The sequence below is a fragment of the Hipposideros armiger genome, unplaced genomic scaffold, assembly GCF_001890085.2.
Source record: "Hipposideros armiger isolate ML-2016 unplaced genomic scaffold, ASM189008v1 scaffold_586, whole genome shotgun sequence".
NCBI lineage: Eukaryota > Metazoa > Chordata > Mammalia > Chiroptera > Hipposideridae > Hipposideros > Hipposideros armiger.
Genome location: NW_017731936.1, coordinates 635,484 through 656,395, shown reverse-complemented (window position 1 = coordinate 656,395; position 20,912 = coordinate 635,484).

Sequence of the window (20,912 nt, the reverse complement as noted above, 5' to 3'; positions counted from 1 at the left end):
ATATATATATATATATATATATATATATATATATATATATATATATATATATATATATAATTATAGTTGACATACAATATTAATACAATATTATTCTACTTCAGCTTCAGGTGTATAGCGGAGTGGTCAGGCATCTACACAGCCTGTGATGTGATCCCCCTGATAAGTCCAGTGCCCATCTGGCACCCTACATGATCTTTACAACATTGTTGACTATATTCCCCATACTGTATTTCATATCCCTGTGACTATATTGTGCCTATTAATTTGCACTTTCTAATCCCTTCATCTTCTCCCCCATTCCCTTCCCACTCCCATCTAGCCACCAACAGGTTTTTTTTCTATATCTCTGAGTCTATTTCTGTTTTGTTTCCTCATTTATTCTGTTCAGTTTTGAATGTCCTAATGCATTTATCTTGTTTACAGAAGGTTTACACATGACATGTGGCAAAGTTGGTCAAAGTAATGCAATAGTTTTATTTCTCTGCAAAACTCTAAATATGCACATGATGAAGAAGGGAAGTGCACCGGATATCTAGGGACAGAATTCCATGCTAAATAGTAATTGAAAAAGATGTGCTCCTTGGAAACTGCAGAAAAACTGCTTTGTTTCAAGTAAAGGGTAATACAAATCATGCATTAAAATAGTAGAACTTTTAAAATTTCAGCAATGAAATTGATAAGAGTTTGAATAAGCTCTGACACATTAACTTAGAATGCTGCATTTCAATCATATGGAAAGTTCACCAAGAAAACCCATAAGCACGGATAGATTTATATTGAGATTTGCTTACATCCCTTATGAGGCTTCAGGTTATGGTTGCATAAACTGGACTCAGGTTAAAGATAATAAAATATCCCTTCTAAGAATAATCACCCTTAAAAAAAAAAACACCAAAAAGCTGCACCTAATCAGAGGTGTCACACACCACTGAGTTTTGACCATAGGACTTGCTGTTTAATAGCTGCTTAGTGTCATTTGCAATTGGATGCAGTTATTAAACAATATTAAATGCTAATTTGTTACTTGGCAGGAGGAGTAAGTCCTTTCACTCCTACCCAATTTCAAAACATGATGACCCTGAAAAAAGAGATTCACACATAGAGAGTAAAATCACAAAGCAGTGACAATAACTACTCATCCTTTGTTTGGCTGCTTGAGGGATGAAATTCAAATGCTTACAGACAAGGCTTCTGAATTGTGAGGCATTCACAGCATCATTAATTTCTCCCTCCTGAAGACTCATTATATGCAAGTCTTCTCCTATAGTCCTGAAAGGTCTTCCAAATTGGAAAATAATTGATCTGCACACAGAGCAGTTTCTGAAGCCCTGATATTTTGGAAATCCATTCTTTACGTGAACCAAACTTAATCTGATCATTTCCTAGTAAACTGTAACCCAGCATGAAGCTTCTTGTTTATGCATTAGTCATCAGAAGTTCTTTTTTTAGCTCATCTTAAATAGATCAATTCACAGCATTTATAACTGTAATTAATTTAATAGAGGGGAAAACATTTTTGAGTACTATTGTGTATGAGCGACCCTACTTAGTTTATTTTAGTTTTTAAAAGCACATGATGAACATGTGTGTTAGACACCAATGAAATTAATTTTTTAATAATAAATTATTAATAATTAAACTGTTAATATGCCTAGGATTTAGAGTAACTTTTGAATGGATTTTGTTAGCAAGAGGTTTTGGTATTGTTTTCCCTATTAATAAAAGAATAGCATTAAGAATACATGAATAAGATAATGACAATTTATAACTTTGATATGAAATTGATAAAATCAGAACTTAAATAAAGGTAAAAATTAATACTACAAATGTTACAGTAATTTAAAGCTCTAAGAACAATCATCTCTAAAAAACCATCCAAAAAGATTTTTGTTACATATACTACACTAAAAATAATTTTCAAATTATATCTTTCCATATGTTTTGGTTACATAGTTTTCATATTGGAAAATATCCCTGATATTATTTCATTAAACTTTAATTTGCAAAGCTTTTTTGTTTGTAATTGGGGAATCAGGGAAGGGGAACAGACAAGTTGCTCTCCTTTTGTTCTTCAGTCTAGTCATGGAGGACGTCGCTTCACTGGCCCATATTGGTATTACCATTTGTCTCTTCCCGGGTGAGGCAGTCACTTGCCCACCATTAGACGGCTGCTCACGGTGGCTCACAGCAGCTCACAAAAGCTCATGAAAGCTCACGCCCGCTGCCAGCCAGCCCCACTGCAGCCTATGCTTTCACCAGCAACTCACCACAGCCCAGATCCAGGTCGAGCTGTTTTTCACCATCTTAGCTGTAGAGGACACAACATCATTGGCCCTCATGTGGGATCTGAACCTGGGCCCTGCTGCTCAGAGCTGGTGTCCCAAGCCAATTCCTAACCAATGCGCCACTTGGCCAGTCCTAATTTGCAAAGTTTTAACACTTGACAATGAAGAGTATAAAAACAAGTAGCTATATAGTGGTTTCTGGTCAATAATTTTTTTTTCATTTAACTTTCACAATTGAATACCATTTAAGATAGACTAGATTATTGTGAGATAACTAACAACACGAACAAAGACTTATGTCTTTCTCAAGCTAGAATACTCTGGAGGAAGAGGGAGTTATGCTAATTGTAGTCTCTTGGCCAGTCTGAGGGAGCACCATCTAAAATGTTGCCATGTCAGAGGGAAAAGAGAACCAGGGAAAAAGGAGTCTCACACATACCATTAAATACTGTATTGTACATTTGAAAGTTGCTGAGAAAGTATGCCTTAAAAGATCTCATCCCAAGAAAAAAATATATGTATACCTGTGAGGTAATGCACTAAACTTACTATGGTAATCATTTTGCCATATATACATATAATGAAATCATTATGTTGTACATCTTAAACTAATACAATATAATATGTCAAGTATGTCTCAATAAAACTGGAACAAACATTGCTCCTCCTATATGACATTCATTGGTCAGAACTGGTTCAAGCATCAAGAAACCAGGAAAAACTATCTTCTTCCCGGAAGGAGGAAGAACCAGGAATAAGAGTTGGGTAACTCTTATAATTACCATTGATAGGCTTTATTCTTAGTATCATCTTACAGATAAAGACATAAAACCAGTGCTTAGAAAATTTAAGTGGCTTATTCAAGATCTCCTAGTAGTTATATTTCTGAACCAGGACTCAAATACATATTTGAAAACTCCAAATTCAGTGTTCTTTCCATTATAACTCTTGGTATATCTGTGTTCAATCCACAACATTTCAATCCACAGCTACTTCAGAAGTGTGTGTCATAGATTTGTAATCATTCTTTTTCACAAAACCAGCCCTATTTTTTTTCTCTTTTGCGCCAGACCATTGTTTTGACCGCAGCCATTAGTACATAACATAGAAATCTGACATGGAACACTCTCAAACTAAACTCAAAATTCTACTCCAGTCCTCTCCTCCTTTATCTCAGGCACCTGGTATGATTACCCACTCACTACACATTTCAGAATTATCCCAAACCACCTAATTTCTCCAATTCAAGGCATGTTACCAAACCATAAGGATCACCTCCCTGAAATGTGACCTTAGTCATGAGCTTCTTCCTTTTACTGCTAGTGTTTTCTTTCAGGCATAAAAGAAAAATTGTACCAGACAGTTGTTAAAAACTTCAAGGAAGACTTTATTTAAGACTATTGCAATAGGGGTCAAGACAGTTGCAATAAAGGAGAGATATTACATTCAACTAGAACAAAAGGCAGAAGAGTTTTTAAGTGCTGGGGTGAGCCAGTAGGGAAGTCCTGGAGGACATTAGTGGGGCAGGTTGGTCAGTACTATTAGGCCATCTGTGTTTGCTAATTGGTACTTATTGAAGTTGGGCTTCTACCCTCCCATAAAGACTGAGCGATAAGGGCCTGATCTTTCTTGAGGACTCTGTTTTAAAAGGATGACTCTCAGTTCTTTGACAAAGATTGTCTTGGGTTGTAAAACTGGCCAATAGGCTGAGGCATTTATTAGGTTGGTGCAAAAGTAATTGTGGTTTGGACTGTGAATTTTAAATCATTATAACTAGACTCAAACATATCTTTATTAATCAAAATAGGAACCATTATAATTTTTGCCAACGAGAAATAAGTTTGTTTATTCATGTAGCATAAAAATCTGTGTTTTGTAATTTGATGAACTCTTGAAAAGCATTTTCTGCATCCTGCTGGTTGGGGAAGACTTTTCCCTGCAAAAAGTTGTTGAGATGCTTGAAGAAGTGGTAGTCGGTTGGCAAGAGGTCAGGTAAATATGGTGGATGAGGCAAAACTTTGTAGCCCAATTTGTTCAACTTTTGAAGCATTGGTTGTGCGACGGGCAGTTGGGCATTGTCATGTAGATGAATTGGGTCCTTTCTGTTTACCAATGCTGGCTGCAGGCATTGCAGTTTTCAGTGCATCTCATCGATTTGCTGAATATACTTCTCAGATGTAATGGTTTCGCCATGATTCAGAAAGCCATAGTAGATCATATGGGCAGCAGACCATCAAACAGTGACCATGACCTTTTTTTGGTGCAAGTTTGGCTTTGGGAAGTGCTTTGGAGCTCCCTCTAGGTCCAACCACTGAGTTGATCATTGCTGGGTGTCATATACAATCATCTTTTTGTCTCACGTCACAATCTGATTGAGAAATGGTTCGTTGTTGCGTAGAATGAGAAGATGACATTTCAAAACGATGACTTTTGTGATTTGCAGTCAGCCCATGAGGCACCCACTTATCGAGCTTTTTCACCTTTCCAATTTGCTTCAATGCCAAATGACTGTAGAATGGTCCACACTGAGTTCTTTAGCAACTTCTCATATAGTTGTAAGAGGATCAGCTTCGATGATTACTCTCAATTGGTCGTTGTCAACTTCCAATGGCTGGCCACTATGCTCCTCATCTTCAAGGCTCTCATCTCCCTTGCAAAACTTCTTGAACCACCACTGCACTGTACGTTCATTAGCAGTTCCTGGGCCAAATGTGTTGTTGATGTTGAGAGTTGTCTCTGCTGCTTTATGACCCGTTTTGAACTCAAATAAGAAAATTGCTCAAACTTGCTTTTTGTCTGATATCATTTCCATAATCTAAAATACATATAAAATAACAGCAAGTAATAAGTCATTAGCAAAAAAACATAAAGGGAGAAATGAGCATTAAAATGATGTATAACTTAATCACATTTATTTAAGAATGGATCCCAATATCAAAGGCAAATTTTAACAATGCAAAAACTGCAATTACGTTTGCACCAACTTAATATATCTCAAAGAGATAGAGAAATAATTTATAATTGCAAATTTTCTAAAGTAAATTCTCTAAGAGAAGTCAGAGGCCTAGAGTCAGGAAGAAACCTATTTAAAGTTTAGTTAAGCTGAGGGGAATGTTAAGATCTTCTTAGTCACTGGTTCATATCTCCCTTCCCTGATCTACACAGCATCTTTTCCTGTCCCTGTATCTCCCCATTCCCATCTGTATTCTTCCTTAGCTTCTGAGATATGCCTTCCTCCAACAAAACAAGTTAGATCATGCCAGTTTTTTCATTAAAAATAATACCTGACTCTCCCATACTTAAAAATATAAAATGTTTGCAACTTTGGAATTCTCTCCCACCACTCAATTTGTCTTATATGTACATCTCATATCACTTGACACTGACCTCCTCACTATGCTCTAAAAATACATTTTCATTACTCTTTATCATTACACATTCCACTCACTTTTTCTAAAATGGCCTTTCTTCACTTCTATTATAAGAATTTCAAAACCAGTTCAAATCTCACCTGTTTAGTGAAACCTTCTTATGTCTTTTTGGCAGGGCTAGTTTTTCCACTATTCAATGATATGCCAGGCAGACATACATGACTCATTTAAGAATAGATTGAACAAGTGTAATGTGGACATTGCCAGAGACCCCAGACCTCAGGGGTCGCCTCAGCTTCTCAGAGGAAGGAGCACTTCAGGGTAGGATGAAAGTGAAGGGAAGTAGTTCAGGCTAACTTCTGGGATAGAAGAATTCTGTACAGAAGGAGAAGTACATGGGAAGGCATGAAAACATGAGAAATTAAAGAATTTTCTGGGAACTACAATTAACTGAGTATTCTTGGAGCATAAAATGTGAATAATGGAAGGGAGTAAGAATGGGAGTGGAGCCAAAGATACGTCTAAAATAATTAGTCAAGGAGAGCCCATAAGGACCTACAGTATCATCCAATGCAGTTTAGAACTTATGGTGTCATGCTGATGAAACTGGAGTATCAAGCTTTATATGATTTGTTCAAGCTCACTCAGAGCTGACTAGTGAGGGGAGGAAATAGAACCTTGCCTACAGCTTGGTACTTAATGAGTGTTTGTTTCTTCAGAATATGTTGTAATTAATTAATATTGAATCCCTATGAGATAGAGCTAAGTTTGCTTCACTTTTCAACATAAGGCTGATTAACAGAACTGATCAGTCAAGGCCACTGTAGTATCCTTTTCAATTAAGGATTAACATTAGACAAAATTCACTGCTCAATATATTTTTCTGTCTTTTGCTTCTTTTAGTAAATTTTATGTTTATATCTTCGAATCAAGATCCCAATGTTCCTCCTGAATTTGATTTTTAAAATTCTTTTAATGTTCTGACCTAAAATTACATGGAGGAGTTTTTATCTTATTGAGAACCTGCTAACAATAAAATAAATACCCATTAAACATGCTGAAAAATAAAATATAGATAGACAATACAGGCAGAGGCAATGCATTTTTCTTCACCTGTGTATTCATTACCTGACAGAGAAAAAAAATGTGATGGAGTAGCCCTACAATTAACTACTAGTAAAGAATAAAGCTAACAGGGCCGGTCAAGTGGCGCATTGGTTAAGCGCTGGCTTGGGACACCAGCTCTGAATAGCAGTGCCCCAGTTTGGATCCCACATGAGGGCCAGTGACACTGTCCTCTACAGCTAAGATGGTGAACAACAGCTGGACCTGGAGCTGGGCTGCCATGAATCGCCGGCGACAGCATAGGCTGCAGCCCCTGCTGCAGTGGGCTGTCATGAGCTACCATGGGTGGCCGGCAGCGGGCGTGAGCTGCCAAGAGTCATGTAAGCGGCCATCCAGAAGCCGGCAACTGATCTGCCTCATTCAGGAAGAGCGCAATGATAATGCCAATATGGGCCAGTGAAACGATGTCATCCACAACTAGACTGAAGAACAAAAGGACAGCAACTTGTCTGTTCCCCTTCCCCCAATTCCCCAGCGCTGTTCCCATCCCCCAATTCCTCAATAAAATCTTTAAAAAAAAAAAAAGAATAAAGCTAACGGTAACTTTTTTCATATGAAAACTATTATTTAGTTTCCTGGGTGGAATGTCTAGGTACTGTACATTGCAAATGAAATCTCTCTTTTAAGAAGAATGCATACATACCTCGAAAATATTATTTAATAATTTATGTAAAAATGAACTAACCTTGAGGACAAATTGCTTGAATGAAATGACTGTAATGCTATCCGGACATGGTTGACACTCAGAATTTACAGTACTCCTGTCTTGCTATATCATCAGGATGACCAGGTTGCCTCTGAAAGCTTTTGAAATGAAGTTCATTTGTTTGTCCTTGGAACATATTGGGGATGCTGAGTAATACAGAGATTACTGTAATGGGATTTTTCCCTTCCTAGGATATGAATTCACTTGAGAAACCTCCTTCTTCTTCTGTGATAAACAGTAGATGTTTTGATCAAAATAACATGAATAATAACACTGAGCATGAATCCTCCTCCCTTTAAAAATAAACTGCTTTATTTTATATTCAGACTAAAAGCTTCATATTAGGATGCTTGTAAACTTTCAGCAATCTTTAAAGGAAATAGAATTTTCTAGCTGATTTCTGGCAAAGTTTTTCTTATGAATGAATTTAATTTTCACACCATAATTTTAATTTTCACACCTTCAGAGAGGGGTGTTCAAGATTATGTTCTCTATTCCCTTTTCCACATTTTTTTACTGAGAGCAAGCATGTTTATAACATCATTATATCAGCTGAAATATAATTGTTTTAAATATCTTAGGAATTTCTACCTTATTTAATCATTTAAAATATTTTAATCATGCTACATGTTTTATAATATAGAGTAGTGATTGTTTATAATTCACAAATAATTTTACTTATATGAGCAGTGGACCCTGTTTTTGTTGATCGATAAGTATTTATTATCAAAATTTGAAGCCCCCTGCTCTATAAATCTCCTCTGATTCTAGAAATTAGCTTTTAAAATATTTCTAAGTCCACTTAATCTCTTCCCTAATAACATCTATGAATTAAAGATATGAATTAAGGTTAATATTAATGGTATCTTAATTCATGAATCAAATGGCATCTTTTCATTCCTCTTTCTTTTTCTTGACATTAGATTTGACACTACTTACGATTTTATTTAAAAAAAAAATTAAAAAAAAAACCACTATTGAAACTTGGCTACTTGCATAAATCTGATTTTTCATCCTTTTGCTCTGTAGTTTCTTTCCACTCATCCTTCTAAGCATTGGATCTCAACCTAAAAGCAATGTTTCCAAGAGTTTCATCTTCAGTTGTCGTGTCTGCTAACTTTCTTCCTTGAGCTACCACAACCACACTCATTATTTCATAATCTAAGTCACAAAAATTCTCAACTAAACCTGCTCACCACTTTCACACACTCATCTCAAGCTCTACATATTCAAAACTCAACTCAAAATCTCCCTTTCTCAAATGTGTTCTTTTTTTTGTAGTCACTACTTGAGAAATTGAAACAATCATTCACTAGTTACTCAAGCCAGAAATGCGATTGTTATTCTAGATTCCTTTCTTTTTTTTCCCCTTTCTATCTCTGTTTCATATCAGTAGTAAGGCATCCACAGTTCTAATTCCTGATCATTTTTCAGATGCTTATCATCCTCTCCATATTTTTTTGCTCTGGACTCATAACATTTTTCATGTGGATTATTAGAATTAAGTAACTTTCCTTTTCCCATCTTGTCCCAATTAGTCCCTTCTCACACTATTTCAATCACCTTTCAGTGATGAATCTAATTATATCATTCTTTTACTTAAAAATATTATGTCTGAATCAGTGTTGACTAAGTGATTACAATATGACCTGTCAACACACTCACGACTTTTCATGACCTGTCTAAAACCTGTTTGTTTGTTTGTTTGTTTTTTCTGTCTTATTTCTACCTGTTCTGCACAATGGGACCCAACTTAACACTTGCGTCATACAACTGTGTGTACAAGGTCTCAAACTAGAGGTCATTATTTAATTAATGATAGAGATGATTACTCAGTCAATAACTGAAAATTCAATTGAAAGTGCTACTTTACTGCATTGAAAGATGGTGAACATGAGCAGAATATGCCACCTGTAAATATCCTAATTTGATATATTGATTATTTCAAATTAAAGTTACTTAAGAAACAACCGGCACAAACAGGACACTCTAAAACTTCTTCATCTCCCTGAAAGCAGGCAATAAATGTCCTTTGTGAAAGATAGCCTCCCTGTACCAGGAAGCATCCTTATCACCAGTATAGAGAAGTTAGACCTGAGAAGTCTATATAAACAAATCTTGTTATTTCTTAACTAATTTACTACTCCAATCCCAAACCCCTTTGTCTTCTTAATACTTAACAAATTTGTTTCCTTCTCTAAAAGGTGTAAAAGCTACCTACTTTAGCTATATTTTGAGTTTCATATTTTCATGGTGCTACTAAGCATATAAAATTAAATATTTTTCTCCTATTAATCTGTCTTATGCCACTTCAATTATTAGACCAAAGGACCTAGAAGAGAAGAAGAGGATTTTTTTCTGCTCCTACAATGGCATTAGTTGAATACAAAAACAATATTTACAAATTTAGATAATATCTAATAATGTATGTTATCAAGTCAATCACCTACTCCATCATAAATTACTGCTTTTTAATTTTACAGCTGAACAGCAGAGTTGGATTGTCTCAAAATGTCACATCTACCATCACTGAACAGGCATACTCATAAGGCTGAATTTGGGAGAGACATATTTTTTTAATTTTATTGTTTTATATTAGTTCTAGATGTACAAAACAACATAATGATCAGACATTTACTCCACTCACAAAGCAATAACACCCCCCTAAGTCTACTACCCCTCTGACATTGTATAGAGCCATTACATTACCATTGACTATATTCCCTATGTTGTACTTTACATCCTGTGAGAAAAAAAAAAATATATATATATATATATATATATATTTTTTTTTTACATATATATAAAATCAATATATATATATATATATGTGTGTGTGTGTATATATATACATATATATACACATGTGTGTGTGTGTGTGTGTGTGTATTTCCCGAATAGCCACAGCAATCCTGAGATCCTGAGAAATAAAGTGAAAGGCTTGCTACCCAACATCAAATCATACTACAAGGCTATAGAAATCAAAACATCATGGTACTGGCATAAAAGCAGAAACATAGATTAATGGAACAGAATAGAAAGCCCAGAAATAAATTTAGGCCTATATGGTCATTTTATCTATGACAAAGGAAGGAAGAATTTACATTGGGATAAAGACAGTCTATTTAATAAATGGTGCTGGAGAAACATGGAAAAAAAATGAAACTGGACCACCTTCTTATACATATACAAGAACAAACTCAAAATGGATTAAAGGTTTAAATGTAAGACCTGAAACCATAAAACTCCTAGAAGAAAACATAGAAAGTAAACTCCCAAACATTACCTTTAGTAATATTTTTACTGATATATCCCCTTGGGCAAGAGAAGCAAAAGAATAAATAAACAAATGGGACAATATCAAACGAAAAACTTTTTGCACAGCAAAGGAAACCATCAACAAGACAAAAAGACATCCCACTAAATGAAAGAAGATATTTGTCAATGATACATATGATAAGAGGTTAATAGTTAAAATTTATAAGACACTCATGGAGCTCAAGACCAAAAAAACAAACAACCCAATAAAAAAATGGGCAGAGGACATGAAAAGACATTTCTCTAAAGAGGACATATCTAAAGAGGACATACAGATGGCCAATAGACATATGAAAAGATAATGTCACACTAATCAAGAGAGAAATGCAAATAAAAACCACAATGAGATACCACCTCACTCCTGTCAGAATGGCTCTCATCAATAAATCAACAAACAGTGTTGGTGAGAATGGGGTGAAAAGGGAACCCTTGTGCACTGTTGGTGGGCTTGCAAATTGGTGCAGCCACTATGGAAAACATTATGGAGGTTCCTAAGAAATTTAAAAATAGAACTGCCTTATGACCCAGCAATTCCATTCCTGGGTATTTTTCCAAAGAAACCCAAAACACTAATTTAAAAATATATCTGCACCCATATGTTTATTGCAGTGCTATGCACAATAGGGAGAGACTTTTTTTTGCTTGGCCCATTTAATTTCTTAGAAGATATGCCATTACATAAAATGTGATGAGTGAATCCTTCAAATGATAGAATGAAAGATTATAACAATTTCCAGTGATATGTTTTAGTATTATTCTTGAGAAAAAGGAAGAAAATCTTCAGATCTTTAGCTATTTGTTCTCCAGTCTTTCCAACCCAAGAAATAATAAACCCAGGGCTTATTTTGATAATGACATAGAATATAAGCTCTTGCCACAAATTAGTTTTACATGAAATGTCCCAGTTATGATATATTCACAATGTTTTTGAGCTATTTTAGAGCTGATAAAAATAGAGTAATTCATATAAACACATGAATTCCTGTGGTGTTTTAGATAGACTTTCATTTTTAGTGTAATTGGCCACCACTTAGGAAAAGTTCACACGCAGGCTTGTAGAAAATTTTCATTCATGTGTTCTGATCATTGAGATAGACTCATTTCACCTGATACACACAGCTCACTCCCTAAGCTCATTTGGTAATATATGCAATGTTAATTTTAAAACACATTCTGTTTGGTATAATTTTGTTTCCATATATGATTTGTTTAATTGATTCTTTTACATAATTCCAGAGATTGTGCTCCACTGCATCATTTCCTTCCTCCCCTATCATAAGCCAATCATCCTTTAATTTTTACAAGCATTCTTTGTATTTCAACCAACTTTTACCAGCAATTTCTAAAAACAAAACAAAATGAAACAAACAAAAACAATTAACTTATTCTGTTTTATGGAAATAATGTTTTAATCAAGATTCAAGCATATTAGAGTTTATTCTTCACAAGTATAGCTATGATTTTACTTGAGAGCCAACTGGTCCTTTGCATAGAGTTATAACCAGGTTTTGTAGAAAACTAATCTGTGAATCAGATTAGTTTTGAACTGGGGTTTCAATTCAGCAGTAGGAGCTAACCCTTAGGTTTTCAGCATGGTTACATTTATCTATATTTAAAGTACAAAGGAATCAACATACTGGAAAGTAATCACTCTGTTATAGGGAAAGAGATCAGCAAAACTGTGAGTTTAAGGAAGAAACTGTCTGGGTAGTAATCCCTTTTATTATCTACTCTAAACCGTAAATGATTCTATCCCTCGCCTAACAAATAATTATGTCATGAACTACAAGGTCAGAAGACTTTAGCAAGATGGTTAAGAAATAAAACTATTAGAAGCTTTCCATATTCCTAAAGTCACATTATCCTCTTTAAAAGTATGTATTTGACAGCACTGAATGCCATGCAAATGCTAATGCACACAGCAGGGGAGAACAATTACCAAAACCACTCATTTCCTAGGTGATCTCTAAGGCCCCTTCTAACTTTAAAATTCCATGTCTATGTCTAAATTAGAGTCATTTTCATTTGGATTGACAAAGCTAATCATATGTTTTAATTAAGATATATTCCTTTCATTAAATGACTGTGTGTGAGATAGGGGAATTATGTTAATGGGAACCCAAGATTTGTCTGGAAAGCCAGGGTCATAGAACATGCAGAATTTAGACAAATGATGAGATCTCATACAACAAAACTGCTGGCAGAGCCTGTGCTAAGGGCCTTTGTCAGTTGGGCAGGGGAAATAGACAAACCTGCAGACAAAGCCAGATGGGAATAAGAATCAGTGGGGATAAACATGATGTAATAGATAAGCCCAACTTAGGTTTCATGAAAAGTTGACAAAGCAAACTCTGAGGGTGTGAGTTTAATCTTATTTTTTCTGTTAGGCCTCTCAGGTTTTTCTCCTTTAGTTGTACTTCTAAGATGCGCTCCCTTAAGCTTTCTTTATCCTAGCACTACAAAAGAAATGTTGGATTCCTTTCTGCCATTATTTAAATTCTTAATAATCATGTACAGAAACAATTTTAGATAATATTGATAAATTATGAGCACATCATAAAAGCTGGTTTTGGGGTTAGGGTGGGTGTTAGGATCCCCTGTGCACTGGCTCTGTAGCTGCTAATAATTTAGTGACTTTCCTGTCTTCTTCATTATCGATTTTTACTTCTAGGACTCCGATCTCCACTCTGGGGCTGAGATGGAGTCCCAACAATCAGTCATCTGGCCAGAAACTATAAAAAAAAAAAAAATTAGCTTCAGTGAGTAAATACTGAATTTTATTCATCTTCTCTGGTATGTCATATTTTGTTTTTACCCATATAAGGACACCACCTCTTAAATCTCACTTCTAATATAAAAAGCTTCAGTGACCAAGATGGCCTCCTTCAACTTTGCGTTCTGTGAGGGCAGAAAATAATTTTCCTTCAACCTTTCTAAGTTCTTCGGGCTGGACTAATAATAAAATTAACATGAGATGGATTAGCAAAATGACTGCATTTTATTATTCATGTACATACAGTGTTTCCATAAGAATGAGACACATGCACAGATCAGGCCTTAAGGCATATTACGCCATCTTGAGCTAAGAAAAAGGGGGAGGGAGTTGTGGTTTGGGATTCCAAAGGGCAGGAAAGCAATTCACATGGAGATGGGAAAGAAAATATTTGGTAAATAAATGTTTCCCAGGCCATCAATAACAGTGGGACACAGAAAGGATTTTTATCAAATGGGCCTTGCTAAGTTCCTCCCTATATATCATACTAAGTTCATATTAAACTATAATTATCTATGATGATAGCTCCCTTTCTGGAGCAGGTCTTCTATCCAAATTCTTTTAGGCAGCTGGGGAAAGTCAAAGTTTCTTCCTGAGTCTTTTGTTTCTTAAAAACAATCAACTTAAAATAATTAATATCCCAAAGAGGTATATTTTGGGGTGAAAAACTCACATCCTTCTCAATTCCTCTTTCCTCCTCATTAGTTACCTGCTGCCTTATAGCAGCTTTTATATTATTTCTTTCAATAGTCTAACTATTTAAAGCATTTTATACTTTAGATGTTTATGACTTCTGATCAACAAGACCACTACCTCCTTGAGGAAATTAACCATGAAGTGTAAGATATTCACAATATCATAAGTTCTGAAGTGGTGGGGTTTGTGTCTATCATGTTCAGTGTTATATCACCAAATGTAACCCAATAAATACTTGTTGAATACATAATAAAAGTGAGAGCAAGAAGTGGAGGACAATCCCAGTTTTGAAAAGAGCAAATGAGTTGATATTTCCATTGTTGAAACCAAGAAGCAAAGGAAAGTAGGTTAAAGAGGAAAAAAATGTATCCTATCAATATTTCAAAAATATTAAATATACTATGTCCATGTGATGTTCAGGTGTTGATAAACACTTCACTCTTCACAAATGTGTAGTGTGTATTTCTTCCTCCAGGTGCTGTTTCATGATGAAAAAGCAATATTTTCATGTTTATTCCTATATGACCACTCTAAGGACAGTGCCTATCACATATCAGGTACCCAGTAAATCTTGACTACATTAATAACTGAGTCAATGCAGTTCATTAATATTAAATTTATTAGTATTCAGAAGTCATCTTTTATATAGCTAGTAATAATAACACACACAGTGTTTTCTTTGTGCCAGGTACCATTCTAAGTACTTTAACTAATTCATTCATCAGAGCACTATGAAATAGTCACTATTATTATTCCTATTCTATATATCAACACAATGAAGCATAGGCATCTTAAGGAAATTGTCCAAAGTCACCAAGCTGGCAGATATTGGGGCAGAAATCTGAACTCAAACAGTCTTTCTCTACAGGCCATGCTGTCACCCATTGTATTGTCCTTATCTGTTATTTCTCATAATGAAAATAACGCTTTACAATCTATTTTGGCCAAACTTTAAGCAAAACAATTGGCAAATGAGAAAAGAATTGAAGAGGTTGTATGCCCATATCTATTATGGAAAAAGAGAATAAAAAATGAGAATTCCACTGGTAAAATCAAGAAGTGTAAGAAGACCTAATAGAAGTAAACATTGGAAGCAGACAAAGGGGAAAATAAATGAATGTTTTCTACTTTAAATAGCTCACCCTGGCAGCAATATAAATGTTCATTTTAATAAAGCTACTGTGGAAAGAATTTTCAGTAGCATGCTATTGCCTTCCCCAGAAGAGAGGGTGCTTAGGGAAGTGAGAAAAGGAACAACATGATAGCTGATGGGATGGTTTCAAAAGAAATTTAAAAGGTAGTGTTGGAGGGACCCGGTGATAGGGAAGATATTGAAAAGGAGACAACATGAGAAGTTTAAGTCTCAGGCTTCTGGTTTTGATAACTACATGGATGCTAGACCCCTGATCATAAAGATGTAGGGGAATCTGGATCATATTTTGTTGTGTGTGATGAATTCAGTTTTGGGGGTATTTTAAATTTAAGATACCTATGTGTATCTTCAGCCTCTTTTTCTGGAGCAATGTGTATTTAATTGCCCACTTATCACATCCACTAGTTTAATCTTGTGAATCCTTCAAAATCAACACATGCAAAACTGGATTTGTGAGCTCTTTCCAAACCTATTCCAACCCTCCAGTGTTCCCAGTCTTAGCATGGCACCATCATCTACCTAGTGGCATAACCTGAATGCAAGCACTTCCTTCACCTTCCCCTCTCTCCCCACCTTCACATGCCTGCAATCACCAAGTCCATGTCCCTAATACAATTGAATACAGTTATTCTTTTCTGTCCCCAATTTTAAATCCTCATTCTTTCCCACATATCTTTAGTGCTACTTTGCTAGATGAGTAGATGTTAACTGAAAGAAAGTGGAGCTTGCTCCTCCCTCACCGCCCCCCCATTAAAAAATGTCTTGCTTATCTCCACGTTACAAATCAACTCTTTACTTACACTTAAAACTCAGCTAAAAATGTCTTGCATTGGGAAGCCTTTTCTAACTTCAAAGCTAGTGTAAGTCGCTCAATTGTATGTCCCATAGCACCTTTTTCTAACATTTAACACCTCTATAATTAATTGTTTAGCATCCGTCTTTCAAACTAAATTGTAAATATCATAAGGACACACCCTGTGTCTATCTTGTGTACCTCTGTTTCACCAGTGTCTGGCAATAGTAAGTAGATGTTCAATAATTCATTAAAGAATGAATGAAAAGAGATGACACAAGATAACAGCCAAAGGGGTTCAGAACAGACTTCCCCCAAGATGTGTTACTTTGGCATGTGGATTATATTGAGCTGAAGGCAAATGAGACCCTGAGGGCTCAAGAGAAACTTTTACTTCTCCCTTAAAGAATTTAAATTTGGGGTCTTGCCCATAATAAGAGTTGTCACCAGAAATAACTTCTTATGACCTATCTGCAAAGCAGGGCAAACTTCTAATTACCGAATGTCTTATCTCGTTGTCCTGTGAATGACCCTGCTCCCCTCTGAAGCTTCAGGGCATCATACCTCATTTCTTAACACAGGGTATCATATATACTTTACTTTACCTTAGAGTCTCTGTATGCCTTATGTATGTGGGGTCTCTAACTCGCTCATATATGTGGGGTTCTTGTATGTATGCATGTAATTAAATTTAGTTATTTTCTCTTGTTAATATGTCTCATGTCAATTTAATTATTAGACCAGCTGAAAGAACCTAGAAAAGTAGATAAAAATTTCTTCCTTTGCCACACAACACCAAAAAGTATCCATATGATTTAATATCATGAAGATTATTGGTAATTTACACAGGAGCAATTTCAATGTGGGAGTTGTACCAGGAGGCATAAAGGGTAAATAAAACAAAAATAAATTAATTAGTTCAAATATATTTCCAGGACATTTTAGGTGAGTTGGAATAGGAAATTGTAACAGTTGATTAAAATGGAAGTACCCTCTGATCATTGACCATTACCCACTGACTTGAATAATTGAGAGATGGTATGCATGCAACTTTTTAAACAATGATATCAGTAAGAAGTACTATGGTAATGCTTTGTTAAATTTCTTTGAAAATGCTAAATATAAATCACAGATTTTTCTGATTCCCAGCTGGAGCAAAATGGGAATTATACAATCATTGTTTATAATTATAATGCATTTGATAATCCTCAAATGATTCCCCATAGTCCAAAACACACTATGACATCCTAAATGGGAAACATAGACAAACAACAGCTATTTTCAGGTAAAATAAATGCAAGGGCTTTAACTCCCATAAGACACAGAACAATCTGGCCACCTCCTAGGCAGCCAATGCAACAGAGAAACTTCTCCCTTGGGAACCTTGTATTCAAGGTAGCCCCAAGATTCCCCCAAGATAATCCCATTACAAGAGTCAAGAGAATAGCAAAAAAGGTATAATTGATATTTATTTTCTGCTAAAATCCTTCCAAGGCCAAAAGAAAAAAAAACCTTAAAAGTACTTTGTACAATAAACCAATATTGTTCTTTATTATAAAAATACATTATTTGTAGCTCTTGTTCATTCCCAAGTGAATTTGAACTCATAACCAGGGCTCTTTTACCCCAGCAAAATAATGTTGAATATAGATTAGCATAGGTGACTCAGAAATTTAAAATCTAAACAGAAGAGGGTAATTTTAAAATGAACTATTAACTTATTTTGAAATTCTGTCTGTCTGTGTATCTGGGCTAGATAGGTACTCCCTTTTAGGTGGATGCACTCATATGATAGATGGCCCGTTTACTTAAAAAATTTTTTTTGAACTATAGTTTAAAATATTAAGGAATTTCAATTTTATTCAAAGTTCACTAGCTCAAAGGAAGAATTAAAATGCAAGAGATTACTAAGTATATTGGAATGAGCATAATAGCTTTACTCAGTAGACTCAATGGGGCTAAGATTTCTGCATAATGAATATTTTTAACAATTAAGCTGGTGAAAATGGAATTAATTAAGCGCTATCATTTAATAACACATAAATGTGACAATGAGATTTCTATGAGTTATTATTTTTAACTTCCAAAACCTGAGGGTGGGAACAGGAGAGAAAAGGCCCTTGAAAAGATTTTAAAGTGGGTACCGTTCTGATTATTAGGACAATCAATATTCAAGTTTGTCCTTTTATATCTATCAGTTATCTTTATAATTTGCCTTGTGACTGTGTTTTTATTTTAATATACAAATTCACATTAATACCTATTTTACCTCAGTATGTATTTGTTAAAACCAACATACTATATTCTTTAGAGGCTTCAGCCATGAAAAATCAGATTCTCTTGTTGGATATCACGAGGATAATTCCATTAACTGTAATGAATCTTCACCTAAAAAGTGGGCAACACATGCTTCTGTGTATACTTATGACATGAAATAACTTTCGGGGTATTAAAAAAGAGCCACAGCCCCCAAATGGAGTCACTTTTGCTAATACTCATGTAAGCAAATGAATATTTAATACCTGACCTAATTGCAGTTTTAGCCTCCCCCAGGGATGTAACCTTTAACCAGGCAATCTGGAATTACCTAGTCAGTGCTGGTGAGGTAATGTACTGGAGAGACCCCTTCCATCCCCCATACGAAGGTGATCTCATCTGAACAATCTACTGTTTTCTAGAAATTACGTTTTCTTGCCCCCTTCTGTCCATAAAAGCCTTCTGTTTTGTGCAACTCTTCGGAGAAATCTCCTTTCTAGTTGCCAAACGGGATTTTGCCCAATTCATGAATCATTGAATAAAGCCAACATGATCTTTAAATTTACTCGTTGAATTTTGTTTTTTAACAACCGGACTTGCTGACCTGTAGATAACAATAGTTCTTAGAAGAATTCTTTAGAGAACTTTTGTTGGAATGGAAAATTTCCCTTCCGTATATGGTTCTGGAAGTTACTCTCTGAGTTCCTTAGATCGGACACAGCATTATTTTGTTAAGGAAACTATGCCGAGTCAAAGAAAAAATGTTAGTGTGAAGATACATATAGAAAGACATAGATTTAATCCAAAACTGATAGGCCTGTGCTCTAGTGTGGCATAAGTTTTCTCTCTATTATGGCATATCTGGTTATTACTATCCACCTCTCTCTATCAACAACATTCCCCTGCTTAAGAATAATTTTTTTCTGCATAACTTTGACTAGAACATTTTCAATTTGTATTTTTTAATCCTGACTCTTCCTCATGACCATTCATCTGATAATCCTATATGACTAACTTATTCTCTCAGATTTAATTAGTTCAAATTTTATTGAGAATAATTTGTTTGTACATCTTTTATTTCAAAAACACATGACCTGGTTTGGGATTCATTGTCCTTAGGCAAAGCATGAGCTCTGGATTAATTATAACCAAGGTGATGTAGGGCAACAAAGGGTAAAAAATGTGACCACCAAGAGAATTCTGCATAAGATAGAAGATAGTTTAGCATGATTTTAGGGGTAGGCATCTGAATAAACTTACCTAAGAAGAAATGTATTTATTAGATGCTGTCAGTTAAATGAATTACAAACATTTTTATTTTGATAAAATAAATGGCAATAGTGGAAAGAAACCACAGAAATACTTTTCAATTAATGAACAATTTCTATTATAAAAACCTCCGTATTATTTTTTACTGTAATCAATTTTAAAACATTGAAAAATTTATATCTTATACGTAAAACTTTTTAAAATAATGTTTATTTTTTAAATTATAGTTGACATACAATATTATATTAGGTTCAGGTGTACCACATAATGATTAGACACTTATATAACTTATGAAGTGGTAACCCCAGTAAGTCTAGTACCCATCTGACACCATACATAGTTATTACAAATTATTATGTTTCTTATGTTATACCCTGCATCCCCATTACTACTTTGTAACTACAAATTTATACTTCTATTCCCTTCCTGTTTTTCACTCAGCCCGCTAGCCCTCCTCCCATCTGGCAACCTTCAAAATGTTCTCTGTATCTATGAGTTTGTTCCTCATTTGATTGTTTATTTTGTTCTCTAGATTCCACATATAAGTGAAATCATATGGTATTTGTCTATCTCTGTCTGACATACTCCACTCAGCATAATACTGTCTAGGCACATCCATGTTGCTGCAGATGGCAAGATTTCATTCTCTTTTTTTTTTTTGTTATGGTTGATAACCTTTAATTGTAAATATGTACCAACTCTTCTTTATCCATTCATCCATTGATGGACACCTGGGCTGCCTCCATATTGTGGCCATTGTAAATACTGTTACAATGAACATATGGATGCACACGTCCTTTCAAAGTAGTGTTTTGAGTTTCTTCAGGTAAATACCCAGAAGTGGGATTACTGGGTCCTTCTCTGTCTCTTGTTATAGCCTCTGTTTTAAAGCCTATTTAATCTGGTATTGGTATTGCCACTTTTGTTCTTATTTGTTTGTTTGTTTCCATTTGTATGAAATATCTTTTTTCTATATATTTACTTTTAGTCCCTATGCTTCTTTCAATTTGAAGTCTCTTGTAGGCAGCTTATGCAAGGGTCTTGTTTTCTTATCCATTCAGGCCTCCAATGTCTTTGATTGCAGCATGTAACACAATTACATTTAAAGTAATTGTTGTTAGATATGTAGTTATTTTCATTTTATTATTCATAATTTTGTTCTCC